This window comes from Ambystoma mexicanum, chromosome 7p (genome assembly GCF_040938575.1).
Source record: "Ambystoma mexicanum isolate Mex_15411 chromosome 7p, UKY_AmexF1_1, whole genome shotgun sequence".
Lineage (NCBI taxonomy): Eukaryota > Metazoa > Chordata > Amphibia > Caudata > Ambystomatidae > Ambystoma > Ambystoma mexicanum.
The window spans coordinates 498162479-498188939 of NC_090939.1; the positions used below are offsets into that span (position 1 = coordinate 498162479).

The window sequence follows — 26461 nt, forward strand, 5'->3', positions numbered from 1 at the left end:
AAGTCTAGTAGGCACTAGTTAGTGGTGCACAAACAAATGTAAGAGAAAAGTGCTTGTCCTTGCAAAGTCGGGACACGTCCCATATATTTAGGCATTTGTCTGTGATCTATAGGTGACAAGCACTTTATATTGCAGTCTACTTTTACGTCTTTCCGGCCTGGAGCCATAATTTCCTCAAATATGCTCCTGCTGATTTCGATCAAATCGTTCACTTTAATTTAGCAGAATGGCTATTCACATGCACTCGCAGCAGTGTTTCGTTTGTTCGGGTGGGTACATGGGTGGAATCAGGGAGGGGGACAGAGAAATTCTCACATCTTTTGTCGAGTCTGTTACATTGGTGGGCATATTCGTTTTCAAAGAATACATCTTTTGCACGGGCGAACTACAATAGCGCACACCCCAATTTATATGTTGGAGCCAGGCACACCACAGCTAAGTTATGCCTGCTCTCACAAGACAGACTAGTAAAGGAGTGCTGGCTGCTCTGCTGACCAGCCGAACTGTCAGCACTCTCCAGGAAGCACTCTCCAGGAAGCGTGCGCACTAGTGATGTTTTATGGCTTCCTGGGTAAATAGGCGGAGCCTCACTAAGTTAGCCTCAGTATGAAAGGAAAGTCTGCAATAGCAAGTTCAAAATCCAACGGTTCAAAGATCCAACAGCGTGGGCAGCCAAAAAGTCAGCAGGAAGCCCTCTCCAGGAAGTGTAAATCCAAATATTTTCCTGCCATCTTAAAATTAGTTCTCAATTTCTCTTCTAATGCCTTCACTATTCCGAAGCCCATCAGATTAATATTGATTAGGTTACCAGTCTGGCGTTCTGTCTCCCAATGTACACTTGATGGTTGTCGCTGCTCTTTATTACGGATCCTTCTTATGTGGTATTGAATGCATCTCCAATTTCCAAATTGTGCTTCCAATATATATCTTATCACAGAAACATTTAATTGCATAGAGTACACATTTTATATCACAGTTGATAGATATTTTAATCTAACGTTGTCCATTTGGTAGCTCTATTGTTTGTTTTATCTATGATGTATGAACATATCACACATTTGAAAAGATTTGAGCCATAACCTACCTTGAACTAACGGTTGTACGTGATGCAAACTTCATTTAGTAGTGCATTTGCTTTCTTGTAAATTATTCTAGGCGAATGATCCAAGAACACGTGGTTCTTTATCAAGTATTAGCACTTGCCCATGTTTATTGACAATTTCTTTTAAAGCTTTATTATTTTCTCGAAAATGTGCGAATGAATCTTACTTTAGTTAATTCTTTTGCACCTTTCAAATATCTTTGCAGAATGTTGTCATTTTTCTTTCTTAATTTCTGCTCATGCTTTTTGTATAGTCAAGTCCGAATAGCCTCAATCTAAACATCTCACTGTACTCAAACATTAAAAAAACTTAGCACTGACCAGAAATATAATACCATTAAAACTAAGTATTATACAAATAGATTTTTTACATTACTCTATAGACTTGAGCATATACATTTTTCAGGGGTCAGCACGAAGGACTGTACTTGACAAATTATAACAAATACTGCATATATGGACCCCACATATCTGGGGGACGAGCATGTAACATCTAAATCATAACAGTAAGCTATGGCTTTCAGCCAAGCTACAATTTTCAGCAATGGGCCCTTCCAATAAGGGATGGCCACCCTCCCGTCAGCCAATATCAATAAAAGGCCTGCTAGCATGCGCATAGGTCTGAGAAGAGGCCGGACGTGAACCCCATCAGTGCCAACATCGGGTCCACAACTTACAAAAAGAGATTTCCTCTCACCCCCCTCGCGCTCACCAAAATTTCTTTTTTACAGTTAATATTTATGTAGCTTAGCTGGAGTGTAATATGTCTGATGCACGTAATTAAAATTAATAATTGTCTATCTAGCATTTAGGGAGACCACCCCTTAGTCTGACTCCCAAACCTCGATACCCAAGAAATTCTCCCACTTTGTCTGGGGAAAATCACCATGTAGATGAACCTCTGACATTAATCTGTTATATATCAGGGAAACCAAGTGATCTTCACCTTGTGTCTAAATAACATCACGTAAAAGAGAAAATATGTTGTTATTCTGGAAATGAGTGAAATTGTGTTCTAAATTAGTCTCCAATTCAGAAATACATAAATATATCTAGTGGGGTAGACCCACCTTTTTCCTTAAACGCCGCCAAGGATAAAAACTGGCCTTCCTTGTAGTAATCCCCCATTGTACCTATTCCCACCTTAGTGACTAGGCACATGTAAACCTTTTCATATATAATCTCTAGTCTGTGAACATATCAAGCAGGTATCAATGGAGAATACATAATCTCAATTCCCAATGTATCAGCTATCTTGTACCATGCTATGCAGGTACTAGAAAAATGTGTCACCTTCGCTGTAGGTTTATTACACTCAATTAGATCTGTCTGAAGTACGGCATGAGTGCCCGGAGCCTAGTCTATCAGCACATGTGGCAGAGAAGGTCTTGTTTGTTTGTTTGTTTTTATTACTTGTATTGCGCGCCAGACCCAGGGGTAACCGGGCGCATTTTATAAGACAATTTACAGCTTAGTTACAGGAAAAACACATGGCAAAAAGAAACTAGAAATGTACACAAGAATATAAATACAAGATATACACAATATACACAACAGGCAGGAGTGATGGTGCACGTATTTACAATAATACTTAAGCAGGCAGTAGCTACTAGGTAGTAGGTGTGCAAAATGCCGAAGTAGAGAGAGACGCAGGATAAGTTCAGGCAAGATGGTAGTCAGTTATTTGTCTACGTCTTTAATCCACCTTGCAAGGTTGTGTCGGAAGGTGAAGTACGGTTGGTTTGTCCGCAGGGTGGGTGGTAGGGAGTTCCAAATTTGAGCTGCTTTAACCTGGAAGCTACAGCCACCGACTCTGGACAATTTAAATCTGGGTGTTGATATGTTATTAGAGTTAACGGATCTGGTGAATCTCGCAGAGAGGTAGCATGGTGCGGCATTGTTTAGGCATTTGTAAACAAGTGAGGCCACTTTTAGCTGGATTTTCTCCTGAGTAGAGAGTCAGTTGTTGGCCCTTCTGAGTTCGGTGATGTGGGTTCTCCTGGGAATGCCTAATGCTCCTCTAAGTGCGTTATTCTGTAAGATGTGAATTCTTTTGATAACTTCCTTGTTGGCCCCAATATAGAGCAAGTTGCAATAGTCCAACTTTGAAAACACGAGCGCCCTCGCCAGTGTGATGCAGCTGTTGTTGGACAGGAAGGGTTTGCCTGCTCTTATCAATTTGCAGGTGTAGGCGGTGGCAGAAGCCATCGCGTTCACCTGCTTGTTGAAAGAGAGGGTAGAGTCCAGGTACAAACCCAGAGTTTTTACCGCGTGAGCAGTTGTGATTTGGTTATTATCTATGTTAAAGGAGGAGTAGCTAGGGCTCAGTTTTTTTATGGTAGCGGGTGTGCCAAGGATAATTATTTCAGTTTTGTCATCATTCAGGCATAGTCCATGAGTGGCCATCCATGCCTGAATGATGAGATACACCCTGTTCACCAAGGCCAAATCCTTATCACCAGTAAGTGGTAGGAGAATCTGAGTATCATCTGCATAGTTAGTGTAGGTGGTACCAAGAAGGTCCAGATCATCAAAAAGGGGCTTTGTGAAGATGTTGTAGAGTGTAGGAGAAACGCAAGAACCCTGGGGCACGCCGCATGTAATGGGGATGGAGTCTGCTGCTGCGGTGGTGGAGAAGACTCTCATGGTCCTATTATTGAGGACGGATTGGATCCAGCCTGTGGCTTCCTAAGAGAAGTTCGCCGCCATGTCCAAATGCCTACAAAGCACCTTATGGTCAACAAGGTCAAATGCAGCTGATAAGTCCAGAAGGAGGAGTAAGGCTGGTTTTCCTTGATCCCTTAGCTCGTCAATTTGTGCTTTTAGATCTAAAAGGGCTGTTTCGGTCCCGTGCTGGGGACGGAAGCCAGACTGCAATGCTCCCAGCGGGTTGTTGGTTTCAGGGTGTTTCTGAATTTGTGAGTACGCCACTTTATCTATAATTTTTAGGAGGAATGGCACGGTGGTGATTGGACGGTAATTTGTGGGTATGGCTGGGTCTAGCGTCTGTTTTTTGAGTAGTGGGAGAACCCAAGATTCTTTTAAGTTGCTCGGTATAAATCCTGTTGTGAATGAAGCGTTAATGAGTTTAGAGATCAAGGGAGCCAGGTCTCTGCCTGCATCCTTTATCAATTGGGCTGGACATTGGTCCCCCTGACAGTTTGAGGGTTTGAGTGACAGAATGATTTTTTCAGTCTCAATAATAGAAACTTTGGAGAACTTGAAGCGAGGAGTGTCAGTGTTATTTTTAGGGCGGGTGATAGACATTTTAGGATTCGTATCCAGGCTGAGTGAGGCTTTTTTCTTGTCAATTTTAGATTGGAGAGTTGACACTTTGTTAGCTAAGGCTAGCTGAATATTGGTGCACCATAGTTTGTCTTTGACACAATTGTCTGGTACTGGGATAGGAGATTCTATTTCCTTTAGGATGATAAAGAGCTCCTTCATGCTAGAGTTGGCTTGGGCTATTCTAGTGTTGTAGGTTTCTAGTTTTGCCGACAGTATTTCCTTTTTGTAGAGGGTAGATATATCCCTCAGAGTGATTTTATTTTCTTCAGAAGGTTGTAGTTTCCATGCGACCTCAGATTGTCTTTTTTTGGTGCGGAGTGTTTTCAGGTAGGGGGTGTACCAGGAGTTGAGGTGAGCTTTATATTTGCTTTGTCTCAATTTGAGTGGTGCAATTGAGTCCAGTGCAGAGGCCATGATTTTGTTATACTCATTCACTAGAGTTTCAGGGTCCAGGTTGTCTGGTAGTGAGTTGAGTGTGGGGAGGATGAGCGGAAGTAGGTTATCTGGGGTGATGTTTCTCTTATTCCTTGTCGGGATGGACAGAGCTGGCTGGGCTAAAGTAGGAGTGGGTCTGTCCGTTTCTAGAGCAAATGTTATAAGGTGGTGGTCTGTCCAGATTTGGGGGGAGATCGATAGGATGGAGGCGTTGCAGTTGTGGTCTGCCACCCAATCAAGTATTCTACCTTTGTTATGGGTAGCGTGAAGTACTCTTTATGAGAGGCCTAGTTCAGAGAGTAGGTTAGCCACTCTGTTTGCATGTGGGTCGTTTTGGTCGTTGAAGCCCAGGTTAATGTCCCCTAAGAGGATGGCATGTGATTAATTTTTTAGGTTATGAGATAGAGTGGTGGAGATGTCTTCCTCGAAGGCTCCAATAGGGCCTGGGGGTCTATAAATCAAGTGGATGGTGAGGGTTTGGGAGTTGTTAATAGCTAATTTGGCTGTTAGGCTTTCACAAGATTTGGTGTCATTAGCTGGGACTATCCTAGTAGATAGGTTTGATTTGACAATAAGAGCTATGCCTCCTCCACGGGCTTCGCTTCAGTCTGATCTTAGGATAGTGTAACCATTAGGGATCGCTAACATGATGGCAGGTCCTGCGGCGGCATGGAGCCAGGATTCCGTAATGGCCAAGAAGTCGAGGTTTTCGGTCTAAATGAGATCAGCAATCTCAATGGCATGAGCAATCATGGATCTGGCGTTAATTAAAGCACCTTTAAGGTGGGGGATGGTGGATGGAGGTGTGCTTATCTTTCCTTGGGTCATGGCAGGGGAGTGCATGCGTACATTCTGTGTTTTGCGGTTAGGGTTGTGAAGTTTTTCTGTACTCCTATTGGGTGCAGGCTTGCTGCGGTTGGACGAGGTAAGCGTTCTAGCGAGAGGTTCATATATTTTAGCAAGTCTGGCTCGGAGTCTGGCATTTCTGGATGTAGTGTTGCATGGTTTGGACTTGAATGAGCAGGGCTGTTGGTGTTCTTCAAGTTGGTCATTGTGGCTCGTTAATGGTTGGGGATGTGTCGGTGTCATTATGGGAGAGAGGGCCCAGAGTTGAAGGGTAGTTTAATCAATGGCGGGGACTGAAGCGATCCTGAGTTTGTAAACTAGGAGTGCTGTTAGTGTGAGGAGGGCTAGTGTGACTTGTGCCGTTTGCATCTTGTGGTGTTGTCGTGGTAGGGTAGGCAGATCAAGCTGTAACAGTGCTATGTAGGTCAGCCTATCGGTTAAACAAGTACGAACAAATGCTTCAAGTGTAATGGGCAAAACCTAGGTTAGCAGTGATAAAGAGCAACTAAATACAGTGGGGAATCACATAGTTTCACAGTGAGTAATAGTCTAGAATGCAATGGAACTGCACATGGAAACACTTGGCTCAAAGATCAATAGGTTCGATATAAAGCAATTTTCTCGTGTGCAAAGGGGTGACATCTAGATTCAATGTACGAGCAGTTGACTCAAATACAATGGGATGACAACTAGATTCGAAAATAAACAGATGACTTAAAAGCAAGGGGGTGACATCTAAATACAACCTAAAAGCGGTTGAGGATAAAGGCAATTGCCTGAGGTGCAATAGGCAGGGTCTAGGCATGGAACGAGAGGTTAATATAGAAGTGAGGGTAGACTGCAGGTAATATAGGCAGTTTGCAATGGCAGCTGAGAGTGCAGTGTAAGGGGCCAGCCATGTAGGTTAGTTTCGTTTTAGTTCAATATACAGGCACAGTCAGGGAGGGCTCTTAGGTGTGGAATGACCAAGATGACTGATAATGTTGGTGCCTGTTACCTGTTGCCGGGTAATGTCTGTAACAGAGGGCGGCACTCTGTAATGGTAACGTAAAGCTGCAAGGCGTTGGGCTAATGTGGGAGGGGCATGCAGCAAGAGGTAAAAAGAGGATGATTATGGCGCTTACCAGGTCTCCAAGCCGGTTTACAGCAGGGGGACTGGTCTCTGGACTTTCTCTGGGCAGGCTCAGGACAGGCAGTGAAGGAGCCTTTGTTGAAGTGAGCCATCGTTGTGGTGGGCCGGCTCAGCTCGTCTGCCGGCTCGTGGTTGGTGCATACCAGAAGGAAATAAAGTAGGCTTGGACTGCCCATTAGTATACTTCAAAGTCTGGAAGAGCTAGACACCTAGATATGATTGCGGCAGAATGGTCCACTTCACCTTAGGCTGTTTCTCGGCACAGAGGACTTCCAACAGGACCCTGCAGAGCCATGTGAAAAGAATTGCTGGAATATTCAAAAATAGGAACCTTAGTAAAACATCTTTATGACTGCAATGCAACCTATTAAGGAGAGCGGAACATTGCTCCATCTCTGCACTCGTTCTTTAAGGACATCTACCACCCTTCCTTAGTTTTCCTGGAGAAGTATATCTGGGTCCCGAGAGACCTCGATTCCCAGGTATCTAGTATTTTACCACTCCCATTTAAAGGCAAAATCGTCCGTCAAGTCCAAGGCTGCCCCGTTAAAGGAAAGGCCACTGATTTACTGTTGTTAACCTACCAACCACAGAAATCCCCAAACCTTACCAGATTTGTGTTTACAGTGGCACTTTTATAGATAGCAGAATATCTTCTGTGTATAGCGAAATTATCAATTTGCGAGAATATAATTGGATTCCCCTACGAAGGTGCTGTTCCCTTAACATGGCTGCTAGGGGCTACATAGCCAGATCAAACAGCAATGCAGAGAGATGGTATCCCTGTCTAGTACCCCCACCAAGGACTCTGAAAGTTGTCCATTTATGGCAACTCGATCTGTTGGGGGATTGTACAAAATAAAATAAATACACAACCCAACCTCATTTTCTCAATTACTAAAAACAAAAGTGCCATTTGACTGAGTCGATTGCCTTTTCTGCATCCAAAAGCACAGACACAGTGGGAACCGCTTGATCAAGTATATTGAAAAGACCAAAAAAACTGTAGAATTTGTATGTCTTAATCCTCCCAGAATAAAACCGGAATGGTCAGCAAGAACCAAACTCTGCATAAGGGGAAGAGGTCTACCCGCCAGTATTTTTGCATAGATGTCATCTAGATTAATAAGGGAGATTGGTCGATAGGATGTACATTAATCTGGTGGTTTCCCTTTCTTATGTAATAGGGGGATCGTCGCCTCTGTAAGTGTTAGAGGAATAATTCCCTGCAGAATAGCTTCTAAATAGATCCAAAGCAGGCATGGGGCTAAAAAATGTAAATAGGCCTTGTAAAACTCAGGTCGATTTGCCATCCGGCCAATGGGCTTTCGATCCGGGGAGGTCCTTTACAACCTCAACTATCTCCGCCAATGTTATTTCCTGACTAAGGGCTTCCCATTGATCCTGGGATAGCCAATACAATGCTATATTTTCAAAATATTGCTGTATTAGTGCCTCAGACTGGGTGCCCTTTGTGACATATAACTTATTATAGAATGAATGAAATGTTTCCGCTATGTCCGACGTCTCATATTTAAGCTCCCCGACCAGATCTTTCATTAGGTCTATTTGTTTGGATTTTTTTTCTCCCGACGCAAGCATCTGTGCCAGCAAAGCCCCTGGTTTCCGAATTTCACCATATTGCTGTATAAGATAGGCTAATTCAGATATTTAACTTCCCTCAGCGCGTTAGTTCGACAACTATCAAGTTCTCTTCGAATAAGAACAAGCATATGTTCAACCCCCTGTCAATTGGAGGTTATCAAGCTTGGATTTATAATCTTCCAATTCTCTCCTTATCAACTGGCTATACACACCCCACAAATGTAACATTTAAAGGTCTCCCCACAATACCCCGGTTGAGTCCACTGACTTATCACTGGCCTGCAAAAGGGAGATTATCTCATGTAGTTCCTGTTGAAAATACGACCTCTTTAAGGGCTTCAACCTTAAAGGACCAGTTGCTCAGCCTGTGAGTCAGTTCTGGAGTAGACCACTTCAATGTAATGGGAGAATAATCGGATAGGAACCTCAGAAGAATCTCGCAGACCCCAAATAGGAACACTGCGGATCTTGAAATTAAAATAAAGTCTATCCGTAAAGCCATAGCATGAACCCATGAGGTGTCACATGCTGTAACCTCCAAACATCGTCAATTTCATGCATGGAACATAGGTCTTTATCTTTTGGCTAGTCTTAGTTTGCTGTGTCAAGCCTGCATTGGACCTATCCATGGCAGTATTTAAAAGTGTATTAAAGTCTCAGCCCCAGAGTATTATAGCATCCCCTTTGGGTGCTCCTAAATCTTATCTCCAATCAACACATTTTGGGTCATCCACATTTGGGGCATAAGTGTTGACTAGTGTGACCCCGAATATCCTCCAAGAAACCAAGTCACAATTAAAGCCCTACCCTCCTGATCTTTAGTAAACTCTTACAGATGAAATCTAAGCGACCTGTGAATAAGTATCGCAATTCCTCTGGCGTACGTGGAGTAAGATGAATTCTATCTGTGGCATCCACATTGCGTGGCCCATTTAATTTCTGTGGATTGTAGAAGGTGCGTTTCCTGGCGGAAAGGCAATGTTTACATTGTGGTGCTTCAAATACAAGAGACTGCTTCTAGTTTCCCCATTATGGCTGCATCCACAAAATGTTTTAGGTGGCCACCCTAAATTTCAACTTTTGTGAATCAGGGTTTCACCCTCCCCATAGGCCATATCACTTAGTGCATGCATAATTTGTTGGACTCTATCTGATGCAGGTACAGGAATTTTCTTCCCGATCAAACCATGTATCACCGCCCATCTAATGGGGCACTCTAAACAGTAAACACAACAAAATCCCTCCCATTTATACCCTCTTCCACTACCTGCCCTCCCGGACAACCCCCACCTGGCATGTATCGTATCACCAAACCCCATCCTACCCTTAACCATAACCAGACGATTAACGCACGTGGTGCCTGCACCACATCCAGCACCAACCTTACTAGTGTATTCATAGAAACCTTTAACTGGTGTGACAATACAGACTGATGGATCACTATCTGTCGGCCGCCTATTCATTCAACCAAACTTTAATCCTGTAGTATCATCACTGCATCAGGAACAACAACAGAGTACCTGTTGTGGAATGTCAGGGATCAACCTGTATATCGGCTTTATGTCCCGTAGCACCATCACGTGATCTTGGAACTCCCTTGGGCTGCTTTTTTGAAATCTTCTCCTCAAATGTACTAGCGGTTTTAGGGAACTTAAAGAACTGTACCTTCCCTTCATGTTGAATCCGTAACTTAGAATGGGCCAGCACAGAGTACCTAATGTTTTTATCACACAGTTTGCGTTTCACTCCCGTGAAGGTTCTGCGAGTAGCTTGTAATGAGGCTGAAGTCTAGAAAAAATTTGACGCTGATCACCATAAGTTTTCTCACCCTCCATTCACCACCACAGCCACAAAATCGTGCCCCAGTCACTGTAATTAAGGATGCAATAATCTGTCATGCAGAGCCCCTGGTATGGACGGGTTTGTGGGGACACTATGAGCACGCACCACAACAAACGACAAGGATAGCTCCTCCCGGCCAAATACTTTTGTGCAGATTATTTCTACAAATTCTTCCATTTGCCCATGCAGCTGTGCTTCCCGTATCCCTACCAAAAGTATGTTGTTCCTTTGAGCATGTCCACCAAATATTCCATCTGGACGGTTATCACCTTAACAGCTGCTCCACTGTTTTAAATATGGAGATTATCGTCGAGGAATCTTCCAGTTCCAATGTAGGGTTATCAGCCTCATCAAGTCTGGAACATTGCTTATCCAAGCGCAGCTAAAGCAAATCAACTTTACAAGTGAGAGCAGCCAATTCCGAGTCCATCTTACCAATGCCTGCTTTGAAATGCAATAGGAGTTCCTTAACACCCAACTTGGATTCCTCAGGTGTGTCTAACATGTCCCCATCTCTCAGAGTTCGCGAGGAGCAGAACAGACTTGCTTTCATTATCGCTTCCTCTTCAAATAAGAGCTTCCGCTGGTTCTAGTATCCTTTGCCCAGGATAGGGACCCTGCATTAGAGATCACAACTGAACCAGTCAGTTAACCAGATCAGCCAGCAAATAATTTTACAACCACAAGTTTCACAGTCTCTCTAGTCACATGTCAGTAGGATTAAATCACTCAAAAGCAGTGCATGCTACAAGGATTGAATGGGGATCCCACTCCAGAGAATAAGCCATGGTGTGAGCTGCCCCCTACATGCATTCAGCTTCTGTTTCGCTCTTCTTGTTGCCATCCCTTTCAGGCTATGGCATTTTGCAATGGTCACAGTCCCAGGCAGTAATGGTTGGTGCTCTTAGAGAGCCACTGGGGGCTCTATTACCCTCCAGTAGCAATCAGCCCACTACCGCTGCTCAAAATTCAAGACTCATCTGTACTGCAGCAGCTTCTGCTACCAAACACCTCCTGTGGGGCTGAATATAAGCACCAATTACCCATGGCTCACACTGTGCCCATGCAGCCACCACACGGGTCTCAGGGCGTATGGCAAGTCTACACATCACACCCACTTCTAGCTTTTTTTGGCACCCTGCACTCCTCTGACAATGTCTGCTGTAGAATATTAGCCTGCCAACGGGGAGCTGTGTGTAGTTTCATAAGGGCACACCGTGCCCAGACAGCCCCTCTGGCTCTTCGTCATATCGCCGGGCAGCTCTTCAAGCGCACCACAAGCCATACCTTGCAGCCGGCATCAGATAATGTCGCCGACCAGAGCTGAGGGAAGGTGTCTCCCTTTTCGGTGTTAAGCAGCCGATTGAGGTCTTCGTTCCTTCCGAGTCTGCTGCCGACACAGATGGGCTAGGCTGTCTTTCAATAGCCTAGAGGACATCGAGCACAGAAAAGCCACCTGGGTCTTTCCACGTTATGCTGTACCATTCCACGGTTCAGTCACACCAGTAGATCCGCCAGATTTATCACTAGTGTGCAGCGCTCAAACGAAAGGCACCATGCTGGAATGGGCTCTCTAGCGCCCCCCCGCCCCCCATTTGGTATGTTATTAATTACGGATTTGATTTCTTATGTGCACTTGTGGCATGCAATACTGTATTAGCTTCGCATTTATATGAAACCTCACTGTGTGTAAATTAACTCCAACTGCTATTTTAAGATCTAAAAATGTTACTGGCCTATAGTCCTAGCACACAGTGAAAGGGATACCAAACTTATTTTGATTCAATTATGTAAGAAGGTTTTCAAGATCATTCGCAGTAACCTTACACACCAACAATTTGTCATTTATGTATCTTTGCAAACATATTACTTATACCTTATACTTTGTTTCCAAGTATGATGTAACACGTCGTTTTTCAAAGCATGAAATATAAAATTGCTACCCAAGGTGCGCATTTTGCACCCATTGTTACACTTTGTTGTTGTACATAGGTCTCTCCATCAAAGACAAAATTATTATTAGTGAGCACTATTTGCAGCATTTCCAAAATCATGTTATTCCTTGTACATCTAAATTGCTCATCTAAATAATGTTTTACAGTTTCAAGTCTCAAGTTATGTTTAATCTATGTATATATATATATATATTTTTTTTTTTTTATTGTCTATGGTGTTCAGTCTATATCATTTAGACAAAAAAAACCTTGGTTTAATAAAAATAGAAAAGAATCAAGAAGGAACTTCTTTCTATAAAACAAAATAAAACAAGCAATTTCTTACTCCTCTTAAGAAGAGGAAAAATAAACAGTTCTAAAATAATGAAGGAAGCAAAGAAAGAGGTAAAAGAGTTAAGAGGAAGGAGGTGAAAGGGATAGTGGGAAGGGCAGGATGTGGACAGTATATAGCTAATAGGATGAGGAGTAAAGGAGATAGAAATTAAAAACAGAGGGGAGGAGTAACCACCGGGAGCATAGCAGGTCAGAGTTCCAGGAAAGTGATAGAGGCTTTGCAAATAGTAAGTCCATCTCTTTTCTCTTCTCCCACTTATATCCAGATGATTTATCAGATAAATATTCTGCGAGTTCCCCTGAAGTAATTGTTCCTTATCTTCTTTTCTGTCTTTGCTTCCAGTCCCCCCCTGAACTTGGTTTCTTCCAAGACCAATCTTTTGGTTTGCGCTTACATTTTTAGATTTCCCTTTTTCCAAATGTTTTGTTTTGTTGCTATGATGATGTTTATTTACTTCTTCCACCCTTTCCTTTAATTTGGATGTTCCCCTATACCAGATGCAGGGCTAAATAATCTATTTATAGAATATTACTACATCGATTGCGAGCAGAACATAGTGTTCATTAAGTTTAAAAACCATAGTGCTGTTTTTAAGATATATGGTTGTATAAATAGTGGATTAAAGATGTTCTCTATATATTCTGAAATGTGCTCCGTCATACCACCAGTACCACTCACAATTGGTCTCAGCAGTGGGAAATCAAATCCTTCTTTATGTACCTTTGCTAGAAAATATATACAATGTTTAATGTAGAAGTAGTCTTTTTATTCTTTTGAGATCAATCCGTCACTATACCAGTTTTTCACCTTTGTTTGTGCAGAGTACGATTTCATGTCAAATAAATACTTATACACCTTTTTGTAACACTTCTTGTGAAACGTGTGTATTGCCTGCCTTCACATAACCTTCTCTATTCATAACTATTAAGTTGCCTTTTTGTCTGCCTTAATTATCAAATGCTGATTTTTCTGAATATTGTCACAGGCTATTCTTTCCTACTCTGTCAGATTATCAGTCTGATATTGTCTATCAAACATACGTTATCTGTCCTGCTGGCCACTGAAGACATGCTGCTGCACATTTTCACAACATCCCAATTTTTGAAAGTGTAGGCTCAACTTTAGGAAACATCTGACAAGGTGTTGGCGCTAATTGTCTGGAAGGATGTATAAAAGAGGTGCCTTACACAGTCAATGCACAAGTAAAAGGAATAAAGGTTTGTGTGCCGCACTACAAAAGGGCACCTCAGATTCAGCATTTAAAGCTAGTTCTTTAAAGATAGTCCCAATGAATAAACATGTGTCAGACGTCAAGCTGATTCTATCGACACTGGTATATACACAACAGGAAGGTGTATAAACCAGTAAGGGATGAAATGTGTTGGGCTCCTTTACGTCCGATGTTTTGCTCATGGACTATAATTTTCCAAACCGTCTGGGCTTAAATTGTGGGAGCTGGAAGCTATTTAGCACTTTCTTATAGCCTAGAAGAGTCTGTTTAGCTTGAAAACAACTGCTACCATGAGCTACTTTTGGCTCCTCAATCCAAATGATGCAGTGCAAACACACTTATGTAAATTTGAATCTGTGTGTTTGGAATCATCTATAAATAACCATCACAACACATCAATGCAACATATAAAGCATAAGGGGTTATAAATAATGGACAACATGATATGTTTGCATCTTATGGCGACGTTGAATTTGTGGAACGCCATGCACTAACTAACTATTCCCCAGTGGCAGCTCATGGGTCACTGTTTAATGCTGCATACCATGGAGCACTTTTAGCTCCTTCTATTCAATCTGGAATTGTGTTGAACTTTGTTTGAAAGCCATAGTAAACAATGGCCACTTAAAATGTAGTGTGTGAAGCAACTTTTGCGTTTGGATGTTGCCCCTTCCATAAAGAGGCAAAGTTTGGTTTATGTAGCAGTCATGGTTAAATCGGATTTGTGACAATTTTAACTCCACCTACCCTCATGTATGACATTCTGCATTCTTTTAGTGCCTTTATATTATCTTCATGACAATATGAGTGGTAGATGCAATATCAGCAACTAGTTTCATGAATCCTTTGCTAACGACGTTTGGTTTTTATGTACAAATCCCTTTTAATTGTACAATTTTAAATTCTTCAACATATGTACAACTCAGTCCTTAATCTAGCATAAAAACACATGTACTGTGGAGGAGGGTATTGTGATGGGCAGTCTTAATTACAGAGCGTACAACCACAACCAAGAAGAAAACGTATAGTTATAGTTTTTGCTTTGTGCTTAATCATTGGTAGCGTTTATAGTCTTGTTGAAAGCAACAATATCACAAGTTCAAGATACTGCAACATCTACAGTTCTACGTATTGCAATGCTTATCTTACTGACAAATAACATTTCAATATTTTTCAAATGTTTTTGTCATCTTTCTGTTGGTTCAAAAGAGTTCACACCAATGCAATCATGATACGACTAAAACCAAGTAGAACAGGTACACCTAGTATGCTCAATTTGTGTTTCTGGTGGACTTTTATACATGGCTAGACTTTAACACAGTTGTATGTATGCAAATGTTAATATATATTGTCAAGCCTGGTTCTTGGGTCATTTATTCTTTATGTATGTTAAATTGAAAGTTGAGTCCTTTCATAGCAGGATGAAGCTGCGATGGTGAGCATTGCTTCAGGACCACACAACCTGACACAAAGTACAGGCGTGATATTATAACATGCTTCATATCTATTTTATTCATTTTAAATAGCTATGTGCAAATCATTTTAAAAAGTATCAAGTGAGAACTTGCAGTTGCTGGTGAAAACCTTTTGGAAAAATAATAGAAAATATACTGCCATCTATAAATCGACTAAGTACACTGCTTGTCTAACTGTGCATGCTTGTTATTATTTTACAATAGCATGAGACGAACACAGGCACAGGATCTTTTACTGTTACCAAGCACATCAAAAAAGATACAAGGGTATTTAAATAGGAATCAAAATATACAACTGTCTCTTTTTGGTACAATAGCTTCCAACATGCCTTCCTAAGTTTGCATTGCTTTCTTTTAGACGTTTGCAGTTAGCAATGACATACCAAGCTTACTTTTTTTTATAGTATCTTTTTTAATAGAGGCAGAGGGGGGGAATAAAAACACCCCAAACTCGGGATTCAGGAAGTCAAACTACAGCATCTAAGGTTTAACTGTTTTGGCAGGTTTGAGAATCTAGGCTCTTAGTTATAATGATAAAAGCTCAAGTGCAGTCACTGGGATTGAGTTGATCATCCCTATGGGCCGTGCAAAACAGTAAAGGGTCATTTCTACACCACAACATGTCATCCTGAAATGCCATCAATAGAATAGGCTATGACGTTCAAGGTGGATCCAGTCACTCAAACAACAGCATCTAAAGGCTTGTTGCCATATTGAGAGGTTGCTTTCACAGGAAATGTACTTGGTTCTTGTGCACTGTTATTTAGTGGCACCACATTTAAAAATAAGCTTTTGTACATTTGTGCGGACTGGAGTTCCTTTCTAAAGCCACCTACTGTAAATACCAGCACACTTACCTATTAATTGCTAAACATATAGGATGCATGTAATCAAGACCAGGTTGCATTATACAATGCTCTTACTGGCAAAAGGCTATTGTTTGCAGGTGAAGGACAGTGCGACAGTCCTGGATTTCCTGGATTTTCATCAAAGTACTGAGTTTATCACCCCCAGGACGAAGATCTGTGGTGGTCCAGGTGAATTCCGATCCTCTGTTGCCATAGAGAAGCATAGTTTTGTGAAATCCATTGAACAACTTCAATTTAGAGGATTACAAATCAAATCAACAGCCACCGACACACATGTGGGCATTGCTAAAGTCATGTGAAAGAGGTTCTCACAGACCAGGCATCAATTCAAAGTATGGAATGTGCCATAGTCTGTTGCAAAGAAAACCAATGCAGCAGGAAAAAAAGGGCTGTGATAAACGACTGAAATGGTACTTGGACCCTCTGTGCTCTATCCCGACCTGTCGCCTCAACCTGGGGTTGTGCAGTTTGTTGCGGTGCATTGCAGTGAAAATATTTTGGAAACCCTGCATACTAGGAACTGAACCTGAGTTTTGTTCCTCATGTCGGGAACGTGCCTTCAACGACTACATTGATATTTTGCCGATTACGCAACAGTCTCATGTGTGAAGGTCCTGAAATCTGGGGAAAGGGGTGGGGTGTCCAAATGACACGGAGCTAGTAATGTCTAGAGGGTCCTAACTGGTAACCATGCAAAATGTGGTGCAGATTGGTGAAACGGTGTGCAATTGTATAAGCAACAAAGCTTTGCCACGCCACAAACCCACACACACATTTTGACTTTTGATGAAATTCAGAGAGAGGGGTGGGGTGCCCAAATGTCATGCAGCCAGTAATGGCTGGAGTGTTTTAACAGGCAATTATGCAAAATCTGGTATAGACTGGTGAAATGATGTGGAATTACATCAGGAACAATGCTTCGCCCCAATACCCACCACAAACAAATGTTCACTTTTAAATATATAGCTGAGCAGTGCAACGGCAATGCTATTGCTCATGCAGAACAAATAATCCAACTAGATTGTGAACGGATTAGGAATCTGGGAGGAATGAGCAATGTGATGTGGAATATGATGTAGTAAGTCCCAGGACATCCCTCACCTACAATGCTGTAGGGACTTGCAGATGCTGCAGATATATGTCGATTGTTTAGGTCTGCATCTGCTGAAATACCGCAGCATGTAGATCTTACATATACATTAAAAAGTAAATATTAACATCAGTTAACAAGGTTTAATTGGAGTACGAGGTTCGTAGGAGGGGCGGATTGTGAAGAGTACGAATGAGATTGTGCGAGGCTCAAGTGAGGAAGTATGAGCTGATGGTAACTACATGTGCATGGAATTAGACTTTTAATCACTGGTTCGGCATTTGTCAAATGCTGGGAAGATAGAATGAGTAATTGATTAACATATACTCTGGGACGAGAACGGTTTGATTGCTTACTAAGTAATGGAGTTGATGTGTTTTTGGAACTCAGAGTAATATAGTAAACATGATGGCCGCTGCTCAATGTATGCTGCAGCCCTGCCTCGCTCGGGCTGTTGCCATGGAAGCAGCAGCAAAAAATAATGGATGTGAAGCACCCGACCGGTTTCGCCGGTCCGATGCCTCGCTGTCCATGGCAGAAGCTCATCAAGTCCAAGTGAGTAAAAACGCTCCAGCTGGTGTAAGTGCAAATGGAAATTACCCTCCGCGCACACACACTGAGTTAAACTAATGGGATTCTTTGTTCCCTTAGGTTCGTCGAGAACACTGGCTTTGGGAGCGCTCGCAAAATACTGAACGGAACGGTTCGCTAACCGACAAGCAGTCAGATGAGAAGTGTGTTAAATGGTTTGGATGCTCTATGAACATTCAGTGGAGATTAGTGATTTTAGTCTTCCTTTATTTAGGTATATGTACAAATTGAGAAATACTGATGACAAGAGGTTTGTGATTGGGAGTAATGTTAACGTAAATATGGGTCTTAATATGTGACACAATTTGTAATAAATACTTAAGCGTAAAGGACATTGTTCTGTTTTATAGGCAACAGTGAAAGTTAATAAGGAAAAGAAAACGACTGCAATTTAGCCTTTGAAGGAGGATACATGGTGATATCTGAAACGCTTTGGCAACAACATTAAGTCAAGAATGACTTACTATGGTGTTGTGAATTTCTGTTGAGAGGGGTTGGGGAGTTACATGTATGGAATTGAAAACCAGGAGAAATTCGGTTACTAGATAGAAAAGTGTGATTATGTTTAAATGTACTGATGTATGAATTTTATTTGAGCATTAAATATTTTTTCTTAGAATTCTTTTTTTCAGACTCTAGTAACTCAGTACAAGTGTAATGTAAGGGGGAACCCCCTTAACAGATTGCTCCAGGATTACCTGTTGGGAACAACAGGCTTTAGTGTGCACAATCTGTGAGTAGTCATCTCCGGTGGAGTTCTAAAAAATTGTGACATTTCAGTGCACATATTTGTGGAAAAGTGGCAAATCACTTATCCACAGAATGAAAACCAGTAACACGAGTGATTGAATAAGCATTTTTGAATACCAAACAGAAGGAAATCAAATGATGAGCAGATTCTGAATGGAATAATGGCAACGTTGTGCAGGTGGCAAGTACCAAAGAATGAACTAAAATACAAGTATTGACAAAGAAAGTAAGATCCCAAGAAGGGTGCGAGAAGAGTATTGACACAAGCCAAGTGGTCAAAGGACTGCAGGTTAGAAGCAGACCTGTATTGGCAGGAGCCAGAGAAGTATTGAGAGGACAACTAAGTGAATGGGTGCCAAGCTAGTCAAGACAAGGTGTTGGAAGAAAGTAAATGTGGAACAAGAATTACTCTTCACTGTTAAGGGAAAGCAGTGAACGGTGGTTGATAAACTAGTTGAAAAGGGGCGGCGTTTGCACATTTTCTCTGGAATTTCCATTTCCAGAGAGTTACAACTATTCCAGAGAGTTTTTAAGTACTCTCTTCTCCTAATGGAGCCACTCAGAAAAACGCAAATGCTTGCGAGGGGCTTCATTAGGAGAAGAGAGTACTTCCAGACTCTCTGGAATAGTTGAAACTCTCTAGAAATGAAAATTTCATTTTTTTGAAGTCATGGTTCAAGGTTATTTCTTTAAACAGGAGGACACTGCATTGCTGTGACTTATTGTAGGATGACACTCACAAATCAGTATAACTAGAGGCATGAAGAGGACTTCTGTGGGAATTTAACTGTTTTTGACAACCATCTTGATTTATGGAAATATATTGAAACAGATGGAGATGTCTTTGCAAATACACTGCAGTAGAGTTATACTCAAGATAAACCTTACAGATAACGGTACAGAGAAGACTATAGATGTTGAAAAATAAACTGAACACGGATGCCCTATAACTGATAATATACACCAGAATTCATGATAACGCCCTGAAGAATTTAAGGCCAAAACAGTGTAGGCAGCAATCAATTAAAGAGAATTGTGTCTATAAACTTCGGAACATCGTTCCTGTCTTATATAAAACACTGACAAATTGTAGGATTTAGCATACATGGTCACCTTTTTCATTTTAAGATCGAAATCAACCCGACATTTTTCAGGTTGTTGTAATTGCCTTTTCTGAATACAAGGATCACGTAGGTTGTATGCCAAGATGCAAGAATACTCTGGGTATCCACTTCTTGCTTGTAGAATAGTGTCAGAATCATAGACCAGGTCAGAGGGTCGTCCTCAAAGACCACGTTGGCTAACCTATTCGTTCCTGGACCTACAAATGCCCTGAATAATGTCAAAAATACTTTCCTGGTCAAAATCAACATGCCGACCATCAATTTCACTCTCAACCACTGCCACAACACTCTCCTCCACCTCATACCTCTAACCAAAGACTGATTCAAAAGGATTGACCCATTGGAGTCCCTTATCGGGTTCAATTTCATGTCCACTTGGTTTATTTCCAAGTCATTCGCAATGTGCCAGAAAGATGCTGAATCACTTTTACATAGTAATGAGTAATTCCAGCATAATTTCTGCATCATTCTCAGATTTTGATTGTCACAATACTGATTATTTTTGTCCTCAGTGACCGCTTCACAAATATGTAGTCCAAGGTGGATTGCCTATGCCCTCTTGACCAAGTTAGTTAGTTCATTCAGTCGCTGTAATCCCAAGGACACCAGGCCTTCAATTTTTTAAATGTATGTATTTATTGTGCATTTGTTAGGCATGTATAAAAGTAAAATGTTTTTCAAAACACCCACAGGGCAAAAGGAAGGGAACATGGGATAGAAATCAAAGAATACACTGGAGGATAACGACTGACCTACTAGACCATGTGAACATTCAGAGTGTGCAAGTGCAGAGAGAGGAGAAGTGAAGAGGGAGAGGGGGAAAGTGCTGGAGTGCCCATGCTCGTGAGTGAGCAGCAGGTGTAAGTGACCAGTGTAGGACTTGCAAGGGAACATTCATCTGTAAAAAAATATATATATATAAATGGTTAAGTGCAGTCCTACAGTGGAGAAGATCAGTAATTGTCAAGGCAAGTGCTATGTGTAGGCAGAGACTGCTGGCGATTAGGTGTGGGGGGCCAGGCCCCGAAGGACACAAGGGACCTGGTCACCGATCACAGCGACTGTGAGATTAGCAGGGGAGGGAAGAAGGTAAGGAGGAGGTGAAAAGGAAAGTCTTGAGGGGCTTATGGAATTTAAGGAGGTCTGGCTCAAGATGAAGGGGGAGTCTGTTCCATAAGAGGGAGCCAGCTGAGGAAAGAGATCGGCCTCCCGCCCTCTGTTTGGCGAAACACTTGATACACAGAGGTGGTACCAGAGGAACAGAGGTCTAGAAGGAGAGTATTTAGTAAGAGCAAGTTGCAGATAGAGTATCCCTGGCCCCTGACAGCCTTACGGGTAATGCAGAGGAATTTGAACTTGATCCTTGCAGCAACCGGGAACCAGGGAAGAATTTTTAGGGCAGGAGAGATGCAGTCCTTGGGCTTTAGGTCAATGATAAGTCTCATTGCCATATTCTGGATTAGTTGGAGGGGTCATAGAGAGGAAGATGGTAGATTCAAGAGAAGGCTATTGCAGTAGCCTAGCCTAGCCTAGAGAGAGAGAGAGAGACAGAGCTCTGGTAACATTGAGCTTCTGGGGGGGGGGGGAGTGAGAAAAGGGAGAATTCCTTTGAGAAGAAAGAGTTGACAGTTGGTCTCCTTGGCAATGTCCTGAATCTGAGGGAGGAAGCAAAATCAATTCGAAGATGACTCAAAGATTCTAGGTTCAGATGAAGGAGAAGGGGGAGAGCCCATAGAGGAAGGCCGGATTGAGGGGAAAAAAGGAAGCAGGGGTCCCAATAGAAAGGATCTCAGTTTTGCTGGCATTGAGGCAGAGATCGTTTGAAGTGCACCAGGCCTGGATGGCAGATAGGCAGTCCAAGATGATGGAGGGTCAGCAGGAACTTTGAAATAGAGATGTGTCATATCTGCATAACACTGGAAGTTTGGGGAGACTGAGGAAATGAGGAGTGCCAGCTGAAAAAGATAAGTATTGAAGAGGGGGAGAGGTGGAGAGGTTGGATCCCCGGGGTGCCCCACAACTGGAGAAAGCGATAGGTGCCCAGAATAACCTTGGACAAACTGTCAGTTATGAAGGAGGTCATCGAGTCAAGTGCCTGCTCCAAGATACCCTGGGTATCATGGAGCGGTTTTATGTGGATGGAGTGGTTGACTGTGTCAAAGGCAGAGGAGATATCGAGTAGAATGAGGACAGCTGGACAGTTAAGATTCTAGAGATACAACCAGTTCTTCACAGGTGTTCAGAAGAGGAGTGTCCTTGCCTCTGGATGTTCAGAATCCAGGCTGATGGTCGTGGAGACGGCCAACCAGCTCGTTGTATAAGGTAAGTTGGGGGGGGGGGGATAGGGCAGTAGTTGGCTGGGCAGGTAGGGTCTGCTGAAGGTTTTTTTCAGGAGGTGGCCCACACGGAGTGCTTAAGGGAGGAGAGGAACGAAACAGTGGCAAAATAGTGGTTGCAGAAATCAGTGAGAGCATGGGAAAGGGAGCGAATGTTGTCCTTGATGGTTCTGGTAACTTGTTTAGATGACACTCCGAGTGGATTGCTCTGGTGACCTCATTGGGTGTGACAGGGGTGAAGGAGTTGAGAGGAAGGAGGTGGTTAGGAGGCCATAGGAGGCAAGGGAGTGTGGTAGGGGCTGGAGGAGGGTAGCAAGGGTGCTCAGGATGTCCAGAGTTTTAGTGGTGAAGTGTGTAGCCAGTGCGTTGCAGAAGGCCTGGGACAGAAGAGGGGAGGAGGGAACTGCAGAGGGGTTGGCTAGTTCCCTGCAGATTTTAAAGAGTTCAGCCATGTTGGAAGCACCAGATACTAGTGCCTGGATGTGGGCCCTTTTATGACTTGGATAGAATATCTGTATTGTCTTTGGAGCAGGTTGCAGGCCAGTTTGTCAGAGGGTGAGCCTGAGGTTCGCCACTTCCATTCCGCAGCTCTGCACTTGCGTTTCAGGGCTGCAAGTTGTGAGTCATACCATGTATTATGCTAAGAGGCAGGTTTCAGGCGGATCCTCATGACTGAGGCAAGAATGTCCAGACTGTTAGTAATGGCCAGATGGAGGTTGCGGAGAGCAGTTTCCGAGGCAACGTCTGGGGTGGGGGAGAGGGGAGGATGAAGGTGATGTTAAGGCTGTAGCTGACACTCAATTCATCGGACCAATGTTAGTGAACAAGGTTGGCAGGGCTGGAGGAGGTGCGGTGAGAGGACTGAGGGGACCCTAGTAAGAGGAGAGGAGTGGTCTGACCAGGAGCGGTGTGATCAGTGGGGAACTGGGGGGACGATCAGAGTGGATGAGGGCATCAAGACTTTGTGCTGCCATGTGGGTACGACCTGAAGGGAGGACTGAGAGGGAGAGCGAGGTGCAGAGGGGTCAAGGAAGAGAGTGGATGCTCTGCTAGAGGAGTCCAAGTGGATCTTGAAGTCGCCCAAGAGAAGGAGGTTAGAGGAGGTTGAGAGGAGAAATCAGCCCATTCAGAGTGTAACAGGGTAGTGGTGCCAGGGGGCCTGTAGATCGTTGTAATGGTCAGAGACAAGGAGGGAGAGATGAACAACTTGCAAACCAGGCTCTCAAAGGAAGAGTCTAGCTGGGTGGGTACGAGGGAGGAAGGAACCCACTCAGGGAAGATTAAGGCAACTTCACCACCAGCAGGGTTAGGTTGTGGCTTGGAATTGATCTTGTAGCCATCGGGGAGAGGGGAGTCAAAAGCAGTGACTGAGCTGACATTGAACCATGTCTCGGTAAGAGCAAGAATGTTGAGGTTAATGTCTTCAAGAAGGAGGCAGATGTCGGAGTTTTTGTTGGCTGAGCGGGCGTTAAGTGTGTCACGTGAAGAGGTCTCCGCCGTTCAAGGTTTTTCAGAGGAGGAGTACAGGGGCATGGTACACTAGTCGAAGGGGGGGGGACAGAGAGTTGTAGGGGAAGAGGCAGGTAAAGGAAGGAAGATGAGAGGTGGCAAGCGCTGATCAAAGAGAAGGTTGGGTTAAGGACCCTGAATCAAGATAGTGCCAGTATGGTAGACATTATTGATACAGCAGGATGATGAGAAGACTGCCAAGAGGACTTCCAACTTGGTGCCACCATTAATGGGAGAGGATGTGAAAGGGGAGAGTAGAGATGAGGAGTCTATAGATCTGGCGAGGGGACAGTGAAGACCTGACTGGACGTTGCGCTGACATAAGTGTCTGCGATGGGTAGGCTTGGGTTGGAGCTCAGGATGTCTTTTTCTTCCAATCTTCGTGAGAGGGGGAGGGTAGGTAATAGTGTAGCAGATAGAGAAGATGAGAGAGAGGAGTGCCATCAGGGTGGCTGAGGACAGATGAAGGAGAGAGGAGCGGGTGCACTGCACAGTCATCGCCCAAACTCACCAGGCGGACGAGCAAGCTACTTACCAACTGGTAACGTTATTTCAACTGGATGTTCCTCCAACGTGTCAAAGATGTGGAATACGTTGGAGGACACAATCCATTTGAATAGTAGTTACAGGACGGGCACAAAATACAAAGCAAAATATTGGGTGCCGGATATTAAAATACACACCTAGGTTCAAAAATCAAACTGGGCACATAATACATTGAAAGAAGAGGGAGATTAGGTGAGGCAAAAAGACAGTGTGAGAGGCACTGATATGGTTCAGTTTTGTTAGTGGAGGAGGCAGTGGACGAGTTCAGCCATCACTCTCTTGACGATCTACAGAGAGCGTGGAGATGCAGGGTACAGGTTCGTGTGGGCAACGGCTGCATCAGGCGGTTGCTTCATGTTTAGAAAGAGGGGAGACAAGGAGGGGGGGCCTCCGTGAGCCCTCCCCGGCCCGGAGAGGCACATACAGGGACCTTTGATGAGGGCCTTTCGAGCTTGGGGCTGGCTTCCTCACCTACCAGCTTCAAATTGGCACAGAAGAAGGTGCGCCCAAGCCAATCGGGCGCAATGTGTCGTTGCCATCATGGTTAACTTCCTCGGCACTCCGGTGCCGAGCGGGGCGGCCATCTTGGCAGCTGTGGCTTGCCCACGGCTCCGTGTAGGGGGGGGGGGTGTGAAACAAGATGAACGCCAGTCGAACACGGCGCTTCACATGCAGGAGTTCACCCCTGTGGCCACGCTCCCTTGCTGTGTAAACAGCTCCCATGTTGGAACCAGACTGTAAAAATGCCTCTGTGTTCGGTGAGGCTTGCACGCTGTGCAGCTGGAGCTAGGTCAAGGGATGCCCTTGCGCTTCTGTGCAGCCTTCAGGAATGGGAGGAGCACTGCTGCAAGGGCATGATGTGGGCCCTTGAGCTGGGGTCCGGCTTCCTATTGGCCCAGATGAAGGTGCGTCCAGCCAATCGGGCGCAGTGTGTCATAGCTATGGTTACCGTCCTCGGCACTCCGTTGCCAAGCAGGGCTGCCATCTTGGTAGCGGCATCATGCCCACGGCTTCATGTAGGTGGGATTTTTGAAAAAAAGATGAGCGCCAGTCCAGCATGGCACCTTTGCCAGGTGGCTCCATGATTAATTTTCATGACATTACTACCCTTAGGACTTTCACCAGTACTTCCCAGATGAACAGAGGTGGAAATTAGGTCACCTCCCAACATAATTATTCCTCCCTCTGAATCCGAGATCCAAGCAGAAATAAATGCAGTCACAATTTTCAAATTCACTGAAACCTGGACAGCTAAAATGCCCTTCCCCACCTGAACTTGTTGATCTATGGCAATTCCTACAGTGGTGTTAATCACAGTAATAAAACCTCCTGAGGGCCCCCCCCCCCCCCATCTCCTTTTTCAGCAGACTGCAATAACATAGCATATCCATCAAAGACAGGAGCTTCAGTAAGACAGATTTCTTGAATAAGGATTATTGGATAGTCTTTTACAATTCTCCCCAGTGTCTGGCTTGGAAATAATTGAGAGTTCCCACAGCTAATACATGATAGTGCCTTCAATATGGTTACATCTGTAAAGATAGGGAGACAGCAGTTGCCCATTTAGGGAATGAAATACCCACATCCAATCATCTATTTATTTCCGCCGTCTCCCTTCCTCTGCTATCCACTGCACTTTTCGGTACTCATTTTAAACCTGACTCATAGACACAGTTAACTCGTTATTCATGGTACTCCCTTGGGTTTCATACGTATAAATCAGTCCTGGAACATCACATTGATGGGGAACATCATATCCATATTGCCGTAGTGGAGGAAATTATTTCATGATGAAATCAAACAGTTTTAGAACAAATGGTCACTATAGCCCCATCTGTCGGAATAGAAAAAACATCTACTCTCTCAAAATCTTTTGTAGATGGCTCTCAATAAGGTGATTTCCCCTAGAAGGGGGAGAATACATGCCCTGTTAATAACTGTACACCCGTTCTGCGGATGTAAGCAATCCACCTTACGCTTCCAACAACTCGTTTTGCTTTTATTCTTACTTACAATCTTTTTAGAAACCACATCAGGCATTTTCACCGGTGGTACTTTTCTCCACATATCACTAACCTCCCTTGCCCAGAGATCTGGACCCCTGGACCCCCTCAACAACAAAAAAAAATACACCTGTTCTATTCAACTGGCCACAGTCACCAATGAATTTTCTTTCTTCCTGCGTTAATTTCCCATGTCGACCAGCTGGTTGAGTTGCCCCCTCATGAGCCCTTTGCAGTCTTCTTTCACATAATCTATTTTTTTGATAGGAGTACCCTCTCATTATGATTTACATTAGTGCCAATTACTTGCATTCCCGCCCTGACTGCAATTTTATTCATGTAGGGGCCCCAGTGCACAGTTGTAACAGGACCCAAATCCTCACCAGTTGACCATGTCT

General features: G+C 43.5%; 1 protein-coding gene across 3 annotated transcripts in view; it reads right to left on the reverse strand.

Moving 5' to 3' along the window:
* Positions 1–26461, reverse strand: part of USP9X (ubiquitin specific peptidase 9 X-linked) — a 2614063-nt gene that overhangs the window by 1370534 nt on the left and 1217068 nt on the right. The gene's annotated exons all lie outside the window — the stretch shown is intronic.